The sequence below is a fragment of the Sinocyclocheilus grahami genome, unplaced genomic scaffold (genome assembly GCF_001515645.1).
Source record: "Sinocyclocheilus grahami isolate Dianchi unplaced genomic scaffold, SAMN03320097.WGS_v1.1 scaffold1047.1, whole genome shotgun sequence".
Lineage (NCBI taxonomy): Eukaryota > Metazoa > Chordata > Actinopteri > Cypriniformes > Cyprinidae > Sinocyclocheilus > Sinocyclocheilus grahami.
The window spans coordinates 176,148-191,842 of record NW_015506226.1 but is presented as its reverse complement, the minus strand read 5'-3'; the positions used below and the strand labels follow the sequence as shown (position 1 = coordinate 191,842).

The following is a 15,695-nucleotide window of genomic DNA, read 5'->3' as shown; positions in this document are numbered from 1 at the left end:
ATATATATATATATATATATATATATATGTGTGTGTGTGTGTGTGTGTGTGTGTGTGTGTGTGTGTGTGTGTGTGTGTGTGTGTGTGTGTATTAGAATAGATAATGACTTAGTAAATTACTCACCTAGTCTGTAATAGTGAACAGGTAACTAAGTCACAATCATACATATTTATCGTGTCATAGTTGTGCCAAAACGGAAAATCCCAAAAACACCAAATCAAAAAATGAAAGCAAAGATATACAACTGAGCAACCAATGAGCTTGTTACTTTCTTTTTTGTTCAGTTTAACTCTTTAATCTACTGTGCAGATTCCAAAAAGATAAGATTTCAAGATTGATGTGGTTAATACCCAGTTCTCTAGAAATGAAACAACAACTTGAAGTCAATAACCTGCCCTCTGAGCCAAGATAGACGGTGAAACTAATATTGCTTAGAAATTCCCAAAATTTTCTAAATTGATTTTATAATTTTTATTTATTTAGTCATTTAGCAGATGCTTTTATCCAAAGCGACTTACAAATGAGGACAACAGAAGCAATCAATTGTAGTATTAAAACAACTAAAAACAGATCCAAAACTAAAAGCTAAAACTTTATAAATACTACTTATACACATTTTAAAAATAAAGAACTTAAATAAAAATGACAAATGCATATAACAAAATTTCAAAACTTAACATTTAAATGAAAAACAAAAAATAAAGCTAAAAACAATTCAAAATATTAAAGAACAAAATGTATGAGTATAATGATTCTAACATAACACTAAGCCAAACACCAAAAAAACAGCTACATATATGTGTATGTACAACCATACACACATATATATACACATTTATAAATTCAATATAATATATATAAACTATAGGGAGCCCTTTACATTAATATAAGGTTACAATTAACAACAGAGCCAAACTTAAATTCATTTACTATTTATTTTTATATAATAATCGACATTCAAATTTAAAAAAATAAAAAATTATGCAGACATGTAAATTGCACATAATAAAGTTTTTTAATTAACTTCTAAACTATAACAATTCTATTTGTTGGTGAAATAAACAAAAAATAAAATAAACAAAACAAAACAAAAAAACTAACACTTGCTTTCTAATGTTTTTGTATTCTATCTGTTTTCTTTTCATTTATTATACAATTAACAAAAGCAAAAAAGACCTCTAACACTAGCTTGCTCTATTCTTTTTCTATTCTATGTTCTCTGTTTTCTTTTTAAAATTATATTATTTAAAAAACCCTTGCTACGTGTACTGCGTTAAGCTAACTGAGACTTGTTATAGCACTTGTATATCATTGCTCTTTTGTTGATTTTGATTGCTTCCATTGTCCTAATTTGGAAGTCGCTTTGGATAAAAGCATCAGCTAAATGACTAAATGTAAATGTAATGAAATATAATCATTTACACAGTGGCTGTCTTCATCACTAACAGGTAAAGTGAAATATAATGAGTATATAGCCTAGTCTAATATGGTTGTAACAGTTTTTACATTTCCATCTGGAGTTCTTTTAAGCCTGTGCATTTAAAATGTGATAAAAAAAACTAGTTACAAGTGTCTGCAACGATGCAGCTGTTATATTTGCAGCACAAACAGAAAATTCATGGTTTAGTTTCAAACAGGAGGAGTGAAATGTTACAATTCACCCCATAGTCCTGGTTAGTTGTAAAATACCCTGGGGTGAGATGTAACATTGTGAAATAAAGATTATTATGACAAAACATTTTTTTTTATTCAACACTGACTTCAACATAATTTGTGTGTGTGTGTGTTTCTGTCAGTAATATTAATTGGCCATAATAAAAGTGAAGTTGAACACTTGAACATTGTTTGTGTTTGTGTGTGAGCATGTTTGTTACTGTCAGTAATAATTGAATATGCTGAGAGACATCAATACTGAAATTCAAAGAAAACATAGGCCTACTAATACTAAAATTTGCTTGGGGTGGGTTGCAAAATGTTTAATTGATGTTACAACCAACCCCAGAGTCTTGTAGCCATGAACTAGCTCACCTTATAGCAAAACATTAGCACTAATAACTTGCATTAATAAAAATATCTACACAGACACACAAAAAACCTAATTTAACTTTGATGAGTTTAACTACAAAGCAGGCATTTTCATCACAAAAATAAATAAAAGTAAAAAAGGTTACTGTCTTACATCAAAATTAGTTTTTCCCCTCTAAAATCTGCTGTCTGCCCCAGGGATCTCCTTCATTACATGTGGAATAAGGACTACACTAAGCATGAGTGAAGTGAATCAGGTGATATGTAACTTGTCCCTGATTAAAGAAATTGGAAGTGTTACAACTGACCCATGTTAAATGGACATCATTTGAAAGATGAGACTTTGTTTCTTATCAAAAGTAACAATATATAAATCTGGAAGTTTCCAATGAAGTTACGCTTATGCAGTGGTTAAACCAACCCTGTATTTGTTCTGTACCGACCCATACCAAAAGTTTTCGGTGCGAATACATGTATCGTTACACCCCTAGTGGACATTAGTGTTGGATTTACAATATCCATGCCTCATTTTAATCAATAATGATATGGATTTGAAAACAAACAAACAAAAACATACTGAACTTTCTTGGTAATCCAAAAGCAGCTTTTATGGAAACCAAATCATTTTCTACTTACTGGTTTTTATTATGTAGCAAAGACAAATACATCAGCACATAACTGCCTGCACAGACACAGATCAGATCCAGGCCTACTTCTTCATCAATGACCCTGACATTGCAAGACAGCTTTTCACCTCAAACCCGAAATATTGCATGTTTTTATATTGCAAGATCTCATGGCACAAGATCTCATCACAGCCCTACTCAGAAGAGCATTATTTGTTCAGTTTAACAAATGTGTTTGTTCAGTACATTTCACTCTGGATTCTTTGGAAAACAGTCACAATTCAATTTTACAGAAAGATAATCACCAGGCAGTAATGCTGTAACATGCAAGTAACCGTGTTAGAATTCTATTGCCTATTCTGTGATCAGTGATATTTAGTAAGGACTCAGTCAGACATTCTTTATCACAAAATGTCGCAAATCGCTGTTTATGCTTCAGTAATTCAAGCCAGTGACATGATCAACATCGCTTTGTTCCTATTTGTTCCTTGTTCCACATATCTGTTTTCAGCCACACTGCTGTAATGCAGCACTGAAAATCCTTTCAGTCATCTCCTTGAATATCTGTATGTTTATTTTCACAGAGCTTTTAGCAAGAAGAGTATAGCAAATCACTGACTGATCTATTATGGTATATTGATGGGACATAAAGCACTGAATTTTAGAACACCCTGCCACCCAAAGGAGCTTCTGGCAGAAGCTGGACCTATGGGAAAGTCTGGAAGAGGGGTGGTTTCTCTCATGGACAAAGCAGGAATTTTCCCACATTCAAACAAATAAACAGAGCAGTGCAGGGCAGTGCAGAGACCCCTCTGTGCAAAGGGGGTGGGCTGTCACTGCAATAAATTTTTTTTTTTTTAAAGCAGGACAACAAAACAGCTGATCCCTGAAAATAATTACTATGGTGGTGCTAGGCCTGCCCTGTCACGGTCACTACTTTTTGGTGGGCAATATATTGCCCCAGAAATAAACAATATTATTTTTATTTTAAGACCATTTTATGCTACTGACTATATAATGATCATATAAGAGCATAATGCAAGTACACCCTTTTAAATAACTTTTAATTCTTAAGAATATTTAGAAAATGTAAACAAACAAACAAACCTTTGTTAACAAAGAAGTGCAAAGTAGCATGAAGTAAAACAAAGGTAACATTTGACTTCAGGAAGAAAGTCTAAAACAAACTCTACTTAAAACAACAATCAGTTTTCCATATGAACAACACTTTTTAACGACTGCATCTTTTTGGCTATATAGTGAGTTAAGGCCCATTCACACTAGTAATGCCACAATCCTCAATATAATATTGAACTGTTTGGTACTACATTCACTGTTCAATGTTTGTGAATTGCGAAATGGCTCCATTTGTGTGTGCCCATAAGTCTACAAACTGAGATGAGGAAAAGTCTCCCCTCTTATAACATGCATTTGAAAAAGGAACACGCCAAACATCTTCTTTTGTAAAGACTTCCAATGTGAAGCATTTCTAAACCTGTTATACAACAAGAGAGAACAGGTTTTTACTCCACAACATAAATCTAATGTTGTAAATAGCTTCCTTCTGTGATCTGATATGGCTTCTTATTAAAGAATGAGGCAGAAATATATTCTAAACTGTAATAAAGGTTATGTCAATTAGCAATGGATTATAAATATACTTTATTATGAAAATACCTAAGATGGCTTGAAGAACACAGATAAGCTATATATTGTCGCAGATGAGTGTCTTCATGTTTCATCATTCAAAACATTTCTATCTTCTTCTTATTCAGTTACAGCAATAACTAGATGGACGGTGACCGAGAGAGCTCAATGCGCTTGCAAATGAAAAAACACATGAAAATAGAAAAAACAACTGCAAATTAAAGGGGTCATATTATGTTGCTAAAAATAACATTATTTGGTGTATTTGGTGTGATGAAATGTGTTTATGCATTTTAAGGTTCAAAAAACATATTATTTTCCACATACTGTACATTATTGTTTTTCCTCTATGCCCTGTCTTTCTGAAACGCGTCGATTTTTACAAAGCTCATCAGTCTGAAAAGCGAGGTGTGCTCTGATTGGCCAGCTATCCAGTGCGTTATGATTGGCCGGATACCTCAAACATGAATTCGATTCACAATGTTTTTTTATTTAATTTTTTACATTGGCCAGCTATCCAGTGCGTTGTGATTGGCCGGATACCTCAAACGTGTGACGGAAATATTACGTCCCTTAACATACTGTGATGCCGTCTCCCAGCACGACCAGACAAAACCAATAAAACCCATTACAAACGAGGCATTTGTTGCATCCAGTGGGGACATAATTACGGATTATAATGACTTATACTGTCTTTTTACGAGATGTGTTGCATCGCGCTGCGTAAACAAAACCATGTCTGCATTTGTGATCGGAGAAATGACAAACAACAAGCGCTACTCTACACTGCTCAAAACTCGCGTTTGAATCATTATTAAAATTAATATCTCTTTGGATTTGAGACTTTAGTCTTTGCAACTTTACAGATCTTCTTTATGCACCAAGAGCTTGTAACACTCCAAAGAGAAAGGAAAAATTGAAATTGCATCATATGACCCCTTTAAGAAAACATCTTCATCAGTTTGACAACACACGTGCAGCAAATACTCACAGCACGACCAAATACATAAATGCACTGCAAACACTCGCAACACAACCAAATACAGAAACGCGCTGCAAATACAGAAACATGCTGCAAATACACACAACACAAACAAATACAGAAACGCGCCGCAAATACAGAAACATGCTGCAAATACGCACAACACAAACAAATACAGAAACGTGCTGCAAATATGCACAACACAAACAAATACAGACACACGCTGCAAATACAGAAACATGCTGCAAATACGCACAACACAAACAAATACAGAAAAGTGCTGCAAATACACACAACACAAACAAATACAGAAACGTGCTGCAAATACAGAAACATACTGCAAATACACACAACACAAACAAATACAGAAACATGCTGCAAATACAGAAACATACTGCAAATACGCACAACACAAACAAATACAGACACACGCTGCAAATACACACAACACAAACAAATACAGAAAAGTGCTCCAAATACGCACAACACAAACAAATACAGACACACGCTGCAAATACACACAACACAAACAAATACAGAAAAGTGCTCCAAATACGCACAACACAAACAAATACAGACACACGCTGCAAATACAGAAACATGCTGCAAATATGCACAACACAAACAAATACAGACACACTGCAAAAAAAGGAACATGCTGCAAATACTCACAGACCACATTGGAAATGTGGGAACCACAACAAGTGACGAACCTGGCTGGGACATGCTATCAATGTCTACTCTGAAAGGTGAGATTTTTGTTTATTTTAACATCCTGATCATATGACTCCTTAGCTTTATTGGATATTATTAGCCTAAATAAGCTGACGAAATACACAATTACTGTAACTGTGAAGTGTTATGTAAGCTGGTTAACTTACTTTTCAATCAAAGTTCAGTAGTATAGTGTAAGAATGACAACATATGCACGTGTTCTAGTCTACTACTAATAAAATTATAATCAAAAAGCACTTTTTAAAGGAGTATCTACCAGAAATATTATTTACCAGAATTTATTTAGGAGAAAAATGTAAATGTGCAGTATTTCTGAAAAAAATATATATTTTATAAAATGCTTTTGAGATGCTTTTGATAATTAAAGTTTAATGGAACCATTAAAATGGAATCCAGAAAATAACGGAAAACAGAATTTGGTAAAGATAAAACTGTAAAACTCAATTAATTAGACAGGCTTTTTAATTAAAATAAAATTTAATTTAACCATTAAAACGGAGTATAGAAAAATTAAAATGGAAAAAAATGAATTTGGAAATAAAACGGATTTCATAGTGCCCTATAATTATAATTAATTTTTTTGTGGTAATACAAATATTTAAGTGAACAATAGCCTTTAAAATTACTTAAAATACATATATAATAGCAATGAGGCAATAATAATAAGTTCAAATAAAGTATCAAAAGCAAGAAATCATATGGTTTTATTGAACAAAACTGTTAAAATTCATAATGTATTATAAACAATAGAACTAATGTACATTATGCATTACAACAAAGGCCTGCAGAGGGCGCCAATGGCCTGTATTCTCCTGAGTTTGCGTAGATTTATAATGGATTTACCTTACAAATCTGATGAACGTTATAATAAACCCAAACTCACAACAACATGCAGAGATGGAGTTTGAGACGCTCCACACATATAAATGATAACAGTTCCTGTGGAACTACTGTGAACGGAGCCGCAGTGTGACGCATGTACTTAACCTACACATGTAAATAATGAAAGCACATATACTGTATTAGAACTGCATCGCATATAATTATTTAATTAAATCGTAGTGTTTATGAATTCACAATTATGCTTAATTATCATTTTTAAATGGGTGTAATATATCATGCAGCCTTGAAAAACAGACTAAAAATGTGTTTTATACATTCTCGTCCGTGAAATGCGCCACTTCTGGTATTTTGCCAGTTAGTCGACCCGAGCAAAATGAAGTCGAGGATTTTAAAAAATCTAATAGTCGAATAAAATCGCCGAATCGCTACAGCCCTAGTTTTTATTAACTTATGCACTACATTTATGTTGTCTGACACTTTAAATGATTGAGCTCTTTAAAAGAAGGATGGATTCTGATTGGTTGTCAATGTTTTCATCATTCATCAGCTGGAAAAAAAAATTATTCTGAAAGTGATTCCCACAATATCATTCATCAATGTTGTTATTATCGTTGTGGTGCGGACTACTTACAACGATTTCACTGAAATGACATATATTTTGTGGTACAGTACAATTATTGGCAACCCCATTCTAGATCATGCACATTCACTGTTTCACTATTAAGCACTCATGTGCTTTTCCAAATAATTTGTTTATATCAATGTGGTAGGGCTGTGCGATATTGAAGAACAAAGCGACATGCGATATGCGATAACTCATTAAATAATGCGATATTCGATATGCGATACGATAATGCTTAAAGTGCCACATGCTCAGATGAAACTGTTTTACTCAGCTGTTGCTGAGTCAGTTCTGTGAACTTCTATAACTATCTTGTGTCATATATATATGGTTATTTGTATGTATGTATGTACCAATAGTTTTTTAAAACCACAACAAATTCCTTGTGTTTGCGCACACTTAAGTGGTGAAAAAGCTCATTCTGATTCTGATTCTAATAAGAAAGCACCCCTACAACAACTTCTGAAAGTGAACGGTAGTATTACTTGAGCATTACATAAAAATGTCATTTTAACATTAGTGTAATAATTTTAACATGAGTTTAGGAACTGAATAATAAAAAGGAAAAATAAAACACTGCTTAGAATTTACTCTTTGAATTCAATATGCACTGATTCTTATTTAAGCTACAAAAGTTATTTAGGTAATAGCAGTGAGTGATTTTCTCTTTGTCTTTTGTTCATGGCCCCAAATATTGCAAGCTGTAGCGATATGCATATTGCGATATGTACATTTGCGATATTTCGATATATTGCACAGCCCTACAATGACTTTCTCTTTATTTTGAGACATATTTCTTTGTTTCTATTATCATTAAATACATGCTGTGACATCTACTGTGCAAATACTAAAAAGTGCCACACTCTGTGCATAAACAGCACCAGACGGGGCCACAAGTAGGGGTGCGCCGATCCGATATTCAGTATCGCTCCGATACTGGCATTTTCTGCCGGATCGGGGTCTCAGTCAGACGAGACCGATCCAAATCTGATATTGTGCGTATTAGGGATGTAAAGATTACCGGTTTGAAGATAAATCGTGATAAAATACCCCACAAAGTAGGGGTGCGCCGATCCGATATTCAGTATCGCTCCGATACTGACATTTTCTGCCGGATCGGGGTCTCAGTCAGACGAGACCGATCCAAATCTGATATTGTGCGTATTAGGGATGTAAAGATTACCGGTTTGAAGATAAATCGTGATAAAATACCCCACAGTTAGTATTATCGTTTCATATTTTAATAATCACTATAACCGTATTCGATTACCGTGATTTGAACCACTGAGGATAAATAAATACTGTCCAGCACAGGGCTCCAGAGTGCGACCAAATGGGTGCATTTTGCGATAATTTTTTCTGCCGGTGTGACTAAATTTTGTGTGTGCGACCACCACATTGTTTAACTCATAAGCAATGCCATTTCAGTTCCATATGAGAAACATCAAACGGCAAAAGAAACTGAAAGCATAACGAAACCGCGCTACTCGTTTGAGCTGCGCAATGCTTATAGAGTGTAGAGCCTGGTTTATACTCGCCACGTCAGCACGAGCACGAAGCTGCGCGCAGCAAAAATGACACGAATATTGAGGAAACGATGGATGGGGTTTCATGCTAAAGTAAAGTAAAAGACCGCTTCTTAAACCAAAGGTGAACATGTTGGTATTCTTGTGGGGGGGAAAAACATGCAAGCACTGTCACCGAAAGCAAGTTTAGTTTTACTTTTCTTTTTGTTTTCATTTGGAAAAGCTTGCTATCTTTGCTGTTTACCTCACGTTATGCTATGGAGTCTCTCTTTTTTATTTATTGGATTCCTCAGTGTTTGCTAAACGTTCTGTAATTTATTAGTCAGTATATAATACAGTATGTGGTGTATGCAATGCCTCGTCTTATTCGTTTTTGTAAGCTAGTTTGTCATTGTATCTTACTGTTTTACTGTTGTAATGCTTTTTAATTAAGAATAACAATTAATCCATCTTTTGTTTTAGTCTTAAAAAGTGAAAGGTGTGTAGATGTATCATGTAAGCAAATCAGACAATGAGCTTTTCTTGTAAAACGTGACAACAAGATCGCAAATTCGAAAGTGAAAGCACCCAAAGCCCGGCTTATAACATGCCCTGCTATAAATTTTGACCGGTTGATGAAAAATAAGCTTATGTGGATTTTACACATTTAAACAATAAGGTATGTATTATTTATGGAGCAGATAAAATACATATAATCATTTATTAATCAATTATCATTTTCACATTTTGACCCTTTTCTTTATTTAAAAGCTGAAATGTGAGGTTTACCATTTATGAAACTTGCTTATGAAAGTTTTATTTGAACATTTACATTAGATATTTGAACATGCTATTAGATAAACTGTTGTCAGTCATGTTGTCATTTAAAATCCAGACATCATTGACAATGTTATTGTTTTAGTTATGTAAACAAAAACTAATTTTATTTGTTGTTTGTTGATTTTAAATGTAACTGATTTGTGTGTCAGTACTTTTTGAACATTTCCAGCACATTTAAACAATACCGTGATAATACTGATAGCATGATCATTTTGATCATTATAATCGTGATAAGAAATTTTCATACCGTTACATCCCTAGTGCGTATACTATTCTGTGTTATTATTAAGCCTCACGAAATCCACATAAACATTATAAAGCACAATAAAGTTTTTGTGCACTATATTTTAAGTGTTCTGAAGCCGTCTCACTGTTTAATGTGAGGTACAGATGAATATTTAAGTCAAGTTCACGTAAACTCTTCTCTATGCTGCGGCTGTCAGTCATCCTCCATTCAGCATTCAAATTGCGTTTCGCGTTCAGTTATAACAGTCAAGACGATGAAACTCTCTCGGGATATCTGGTTAGATCACAAGACTGGAGTACAGAGCACTATGAATTGTTCTTCACGAGCACAGTAACTGAAATTTAAAACTGTTAAAAGTAAAAAGGCTCAATAAACTAACGCACATATTTAATACACTACGCATCAATATCTCTTCACTTTGTGCTTTGAACTCTCTATGCGGAGGGCTGCGCGCTGTGACACCGTGTTGCTTCAAGCGCATCATTCTGCACACGGGATGCACATAAGCGCTTTGTGTCGCTCTGTAGCCTTTAGTATTATAATATTTTTGCGCAATGAAAGATTATTAATAGCCTTTCTTGTTCATCTTATCAATTACATTTAAAATAAATGTCTTTAAATTTATACAGTAGTCAACATTTGAAGTGGATCAAGAAAGTTAATCAAAGTTGTCTTAAGACAAGAACGGGTATTGTTTTGGTTTTAGGACAACTTTGATGAAAGGTTTTGATCCACTTCAAATGTTGACTACTATAGTATATACGTATATATAAATGTATTACTTGTTTTTCATAAATGTATTTTACAAAGAGCAATGTGTAGGCCTACCAGATTTAGTCCTACACTTATTCACTTTTATTTGTTACCCACTAAATAACATTTTTTTTCACTAAAAGTTTAGGATTTTATAAAATTGTGCACTCATTATTTTTCTTAACTTTTGCTACTGAATTATCCATTAACCTAGTTTATAATAGTATTTTTGTCATAGATTATGATTACATATTTTTTGTTTGTTATTTTTCTTTATAATGAAGCTGTTTATATTTAGTAGATTGTGTGTAACATACAAAAGAGTGATGATCGACCTACACATTGAGGTATAGAAATTCTACACTGATTTTAAAAAACTGTGCTGGTATCGGATCAATATCGGTATCGGCATATACTCAGAATTTTTGGTATCGGATCGGTATCGGTTCTGAAAAAGTGGTATTGCGCCAGCCCTAGCCGCAAGAGTTATAAACACCAGCACCACTACCTTTGCTCACTGCAACTGTAACATGCCAAGAATGACTACACTGTACCACTAACATACAATGTGCACAGGCCATCGTAAAGCAGGCAGGCGACCGGGGGTGAGGAAACAAAGGCATCCAGTGAGTTTCTAGCACAGAGGCTTGGATCCTATTAATAAACGCTTCCAGATTTTCCAGCAGTCAACTCTCTTCGTCTAACACACGCCAGCTGGGCACAGGGGATTGTAACTACAAGCTGTGATTGGTAGAGAGCAGTGTAGAGATACTGTATATTGTGCCGAGTTGCAAATTATTGACAGACCTCAGAGGAGCGATGCCAATAACGTCCACAAAGCCACTATACACTTAACAAAACTGGTGAGCTGCCCAGCAGAATTACAGAGGGAATGAATGAAAGCTAAAGACAGAGCAAAAAGGTCTGTAAAGTGTGGCCACAACCATGCTTTTTACATTACATTTACATTTAATAATTTAGCAGATGCTTTAATCCAAATCAATTTACAAATATGGACAATACTAGCAATTAAACCAACAAAAGAGCAACTATATGTATAAGTGCTGTGACAAGTCCTGGATAGTCTAACGCAGTACACATAGCAAGGTATGTTTTGAAGCATGGCAGCTGGTTTGAGCTGGTTTAAGCTGGTCCTGAGCTGGTAATAAACTGGTTGTGAGCTGGTTATAAGCAGAAGCTAGTTGCTTAGGACCAGCACATTACCAGCTTAAACCAGCTCATGACCAGCTAAGGACGATCAAAGGACCAGCTCAAATCAGTTGCCATGCTTCAAAACATGCCTAACCAGCATATGCTGGGGGTTTTTTTCAACAGGTAGTGACTAAAGTATGCACAGAAACATAAGAACATGGTTCAAATAATTTAGGTATTGTGATATTAGGCTATATGGTAATATAATATTACTTTGACATATTCAGTTGTACAGAATGACTACTATATTAACTTATAATAGTATTTACATGTACTTCAAAGTACCTCAAAGAAATGGTCCCAAAATCTTGAAAATACACTCTAAAAAATGCTAGGTTGTTTCAACCCAACTTTGGGTCAAATATGGACTAACCCAACTTTTGGGTTAAAAATTTAATGTAAAAATGTAACCCAACGGTTGGGTTAGTCCATATTTTACCCAAAGTTGGGTTGAAACAACCCAGCATTTTTTAGAGTGTACCTTGATACACTTGATACAAAAAAAAGAAGAAGAAGAAGAGGAAGAGCCAACTACAGATGTGGCAGGTATGTTTTTAATGCAACAACTGTCTTAATGACATTGCATCTATAGGCTCAATTGTCTTAGTCTTATTAACGTCCCTTTTCTGTTTACATTGCATCATTAATCTCACAGTAATGGAATAGTATAAAGTGCATATAATTCACATTTTCAATCAAGACAGCAAGCCACGTGCGTGCAAAACTGGTGTTCTGTAGGACATCAACAGTGAGTTCACAGAGTTTTTCAAAGTTTAACATTTTAACATTTAATACTTCAGCAGCAGTTGGCATACCAAGAACACAAACAATCAAAGCAACTGCCAGATGCTTTCATTATCAAAACCTGACGTATTCCAAGTAAGTGATGCAGCAACTATGCAAACAAAAGACTTTGCGTGAACATAAAAGGTGCAATTTAGAATACTTTTCACTTTATTTATTTTTAATTATTAAAAAAACTGTTGCCAATATATGAGCATAATGATGTAAACAAACAAACAAAAAATATTATATGAGTATTATAGTGTATTTGGTCAGAGAAAATTAAAATAGCATAAACTTTCCCTATGTGGAAAGAGAGAAACAGCGGCTTCTACTCGCCACGAAAAAATATATATAGACAGAGGCTACGCTATACAACACCGGCAAAACACCCTTACTGAAATTGCATAATAAATGCAATAAAATTGTGAATAATAATAAGTGTTTATAATCACATTTGGATACACAATTGTCATAGACGTAAGTGAAAGGATAACGTTCTTATCCACAAAAATAATTACTCATTGACTGCCATGACGGCTGAATGAACGCCATTTACCAAGCGTTATCTTTAATTTCACATATTATTCCCAAAACCCTGCAGGGATTTGCAACTGGCAAACGAACCACAACAGACCGCATTTATCTACGACCACATATAACATTTACGTAACAAAATACAGCTACATTTAAAAAGCTGAAGCTTGACGTGATTTTATGTAAGGTTTCTTACATAATAATATCTATATCTAGAGAAGTGAAATTTGGACAGGTCCAAATAACCTGCACAGATTAAGTAATGCTGTGAAATACGTAATGTCAGCAATGTCCCTGTAATGTCAGCAGAGCTGTCGTAATCATTATACAGCTTGCACAAATCAATAGTGCTCATTTAGGCATCGTTACTTACCGTACATCTTCATCTTTGAGAAAAACCCGTTGTCCAAATTGTAATCCGTTTGCGCTGACACCGTCAGTTTAGCGCTCTGACTCCAGACGTACCAGTAAGTGAACTGCGCGGAGCGGCTCATGTCTCACCATCAGTCCAAGCACTACACACGCCTACTAAATGTCTCTCTTAAAGACACAGTTCCATCATCAAGCATTGTCCATCATGGATAGACCAAATCAACTGGCACACTGTTGTGCGCGAGTATGTTTCAGTTGAATAGTACTATAATTTATTTTTGCTCCATTGATATATTATAGATCAGTGTTTTGCTCTCCTGTAAAGAAACCAGTGGCGGCTCATCGGGGGAGGCAGGGGAGGCACAGCTTCCCCATAATTTTGAGGTGAAAATAGGAGGAGGATGATTTAATGTTAATAAAATTCACAATTCATTTCAGTTCATGTCTCAGAATGTGTATATTTTGTTTGTAATTTCACAGTTGTAATAACGCCGCCACTGAAAGAAACTACTACTGCAAAGAAAATAATATAAAGGAAATTGTAGAAGTTTGAAGCGTCAAATGTTAAGTATTTGTTGTGAGATTTGCACTTATTTGAAGAGAGCAGATCAATTTTAAGTATCAACACTCTTCCTATAGGCCTCACGATGCTTTGCACAGTTTATGAGTGTAAAGAGACAATCAGTGAAAGGTTTAGTATAAATAGTTAAATTATGTTAGTAGAGTTGAGCCATTGGCCAAATATGGCCAATTAGTCTCTTTTGCATTTGCAATATACCATGCAATATATCACGCAACATACTCCAGTCAAACTGGAGAAGGGTGTCCAAAGGTCACACAACATTCTTGTATACATATTTACATAATTTTAATTCTTGGGCAGGGATTATGCTAATTGTGAATGAGTGTGCATGTGCACCCTATTTAGGAAATACTGGAATTCATTAACATACATTTAATTATCAAGTCTGAGGTTTATGATACCTTTGTTAATCCTACGGAGAGGTTTCAGGAAGGTCCATTTTACATGCAAATTACTCAGAATTTACTCATATATTTATGACTTTCAAAAAAGTTTCATGAATGAGGGCCATTTGATATTTGTTTACTGGTTCATTATGGACCCTACCAGTAAGCAAATATCAAATGGGGCTGCTCAGTCACCATGGGTGTACACGTATATGTTTTTCAAATATGCAGACCCTCTAGAGCAGGCGTTCTCAACTCTGGCCAACAGGTCCACTTTCCTTCAGAGTTTAGCTCCAACCTTGATCAAACTCTCTTGCCAGTAACTTTCTAGTAATCCTGAAGACCTTAATGAGCTTGTTCAGATGTTCTTGATTAGGGTTGGAGCTAAACTCTGCAGGAAATTGGACCTCGAGGGCCAGAGTTGAGAATCCCTCCTCTAGAGTATACTTGTATAATGATGGAAGAACAGACAGGTGTCACGGTGCTGTGCTAAACAAGGCACACGATGCAGGAGAAATACAATCAACAGTCTTTAATGGTAAATCCACAGGGAAAACACAAGGAATCCAGGAGCTGGGGTAGCACAACACGTAGACACAAATAATAGCAGACAAAGGAACAAAGGACTTAAATACTAGAAACATAATTAGGGAGAAACTGAGAAACAGGTGTGGAGCTAATTAATCAAAAACCATGGGAACTAATAGACAAGGGAACTCCGGGAAATGTGAACACAGAAACAGAACATAACCGTTACAGTTCGCCCCCCTCCTGGAAGGCGTGTCCTCGCGCCTAAAGAAATCCAACTGAGGAGGGAAGGTGGGGGCTCTGGAGGGGGGCGTGGAGCAGGAGAAAGATAGGAACTGGGAAAAGATGGAGGGAGGAACCAGGAGCAGGAGGAGCCAGGTATTAGTCAAGAGACCAGCCAGGATGAGGCTCCAAGGTGGAGTCGAGGGAGGGAGGAGCCATGGTGGAGAAGGCTTCAACGACACCCTG

General features: G+C 35.2%; 1 protein-coding gene across 1 annotated transcript in view; it reads right to left on the bottom strand.

Annotated features, from left to right (window-relative positions):
• Positions 1-13,859, bottom strand: part of LOC107566105 (disheveled-associated activator of morphogenesis 2-like) — a 159,528-nt gene extending 145,669 nt beyond the window's left edge. Inside the window, exon 1 of the mRNA XM_016251476.1 lies at positions 13,732-13,859. The gene's annotated coding sequence lies outside the window, so the exon portion shown is untranslated. The remainder of the gene's footprint in view (positions 1-13,731) is intronic.
• Positions 13,860-15,695: the final 1,836 nt, after the last annotated feature.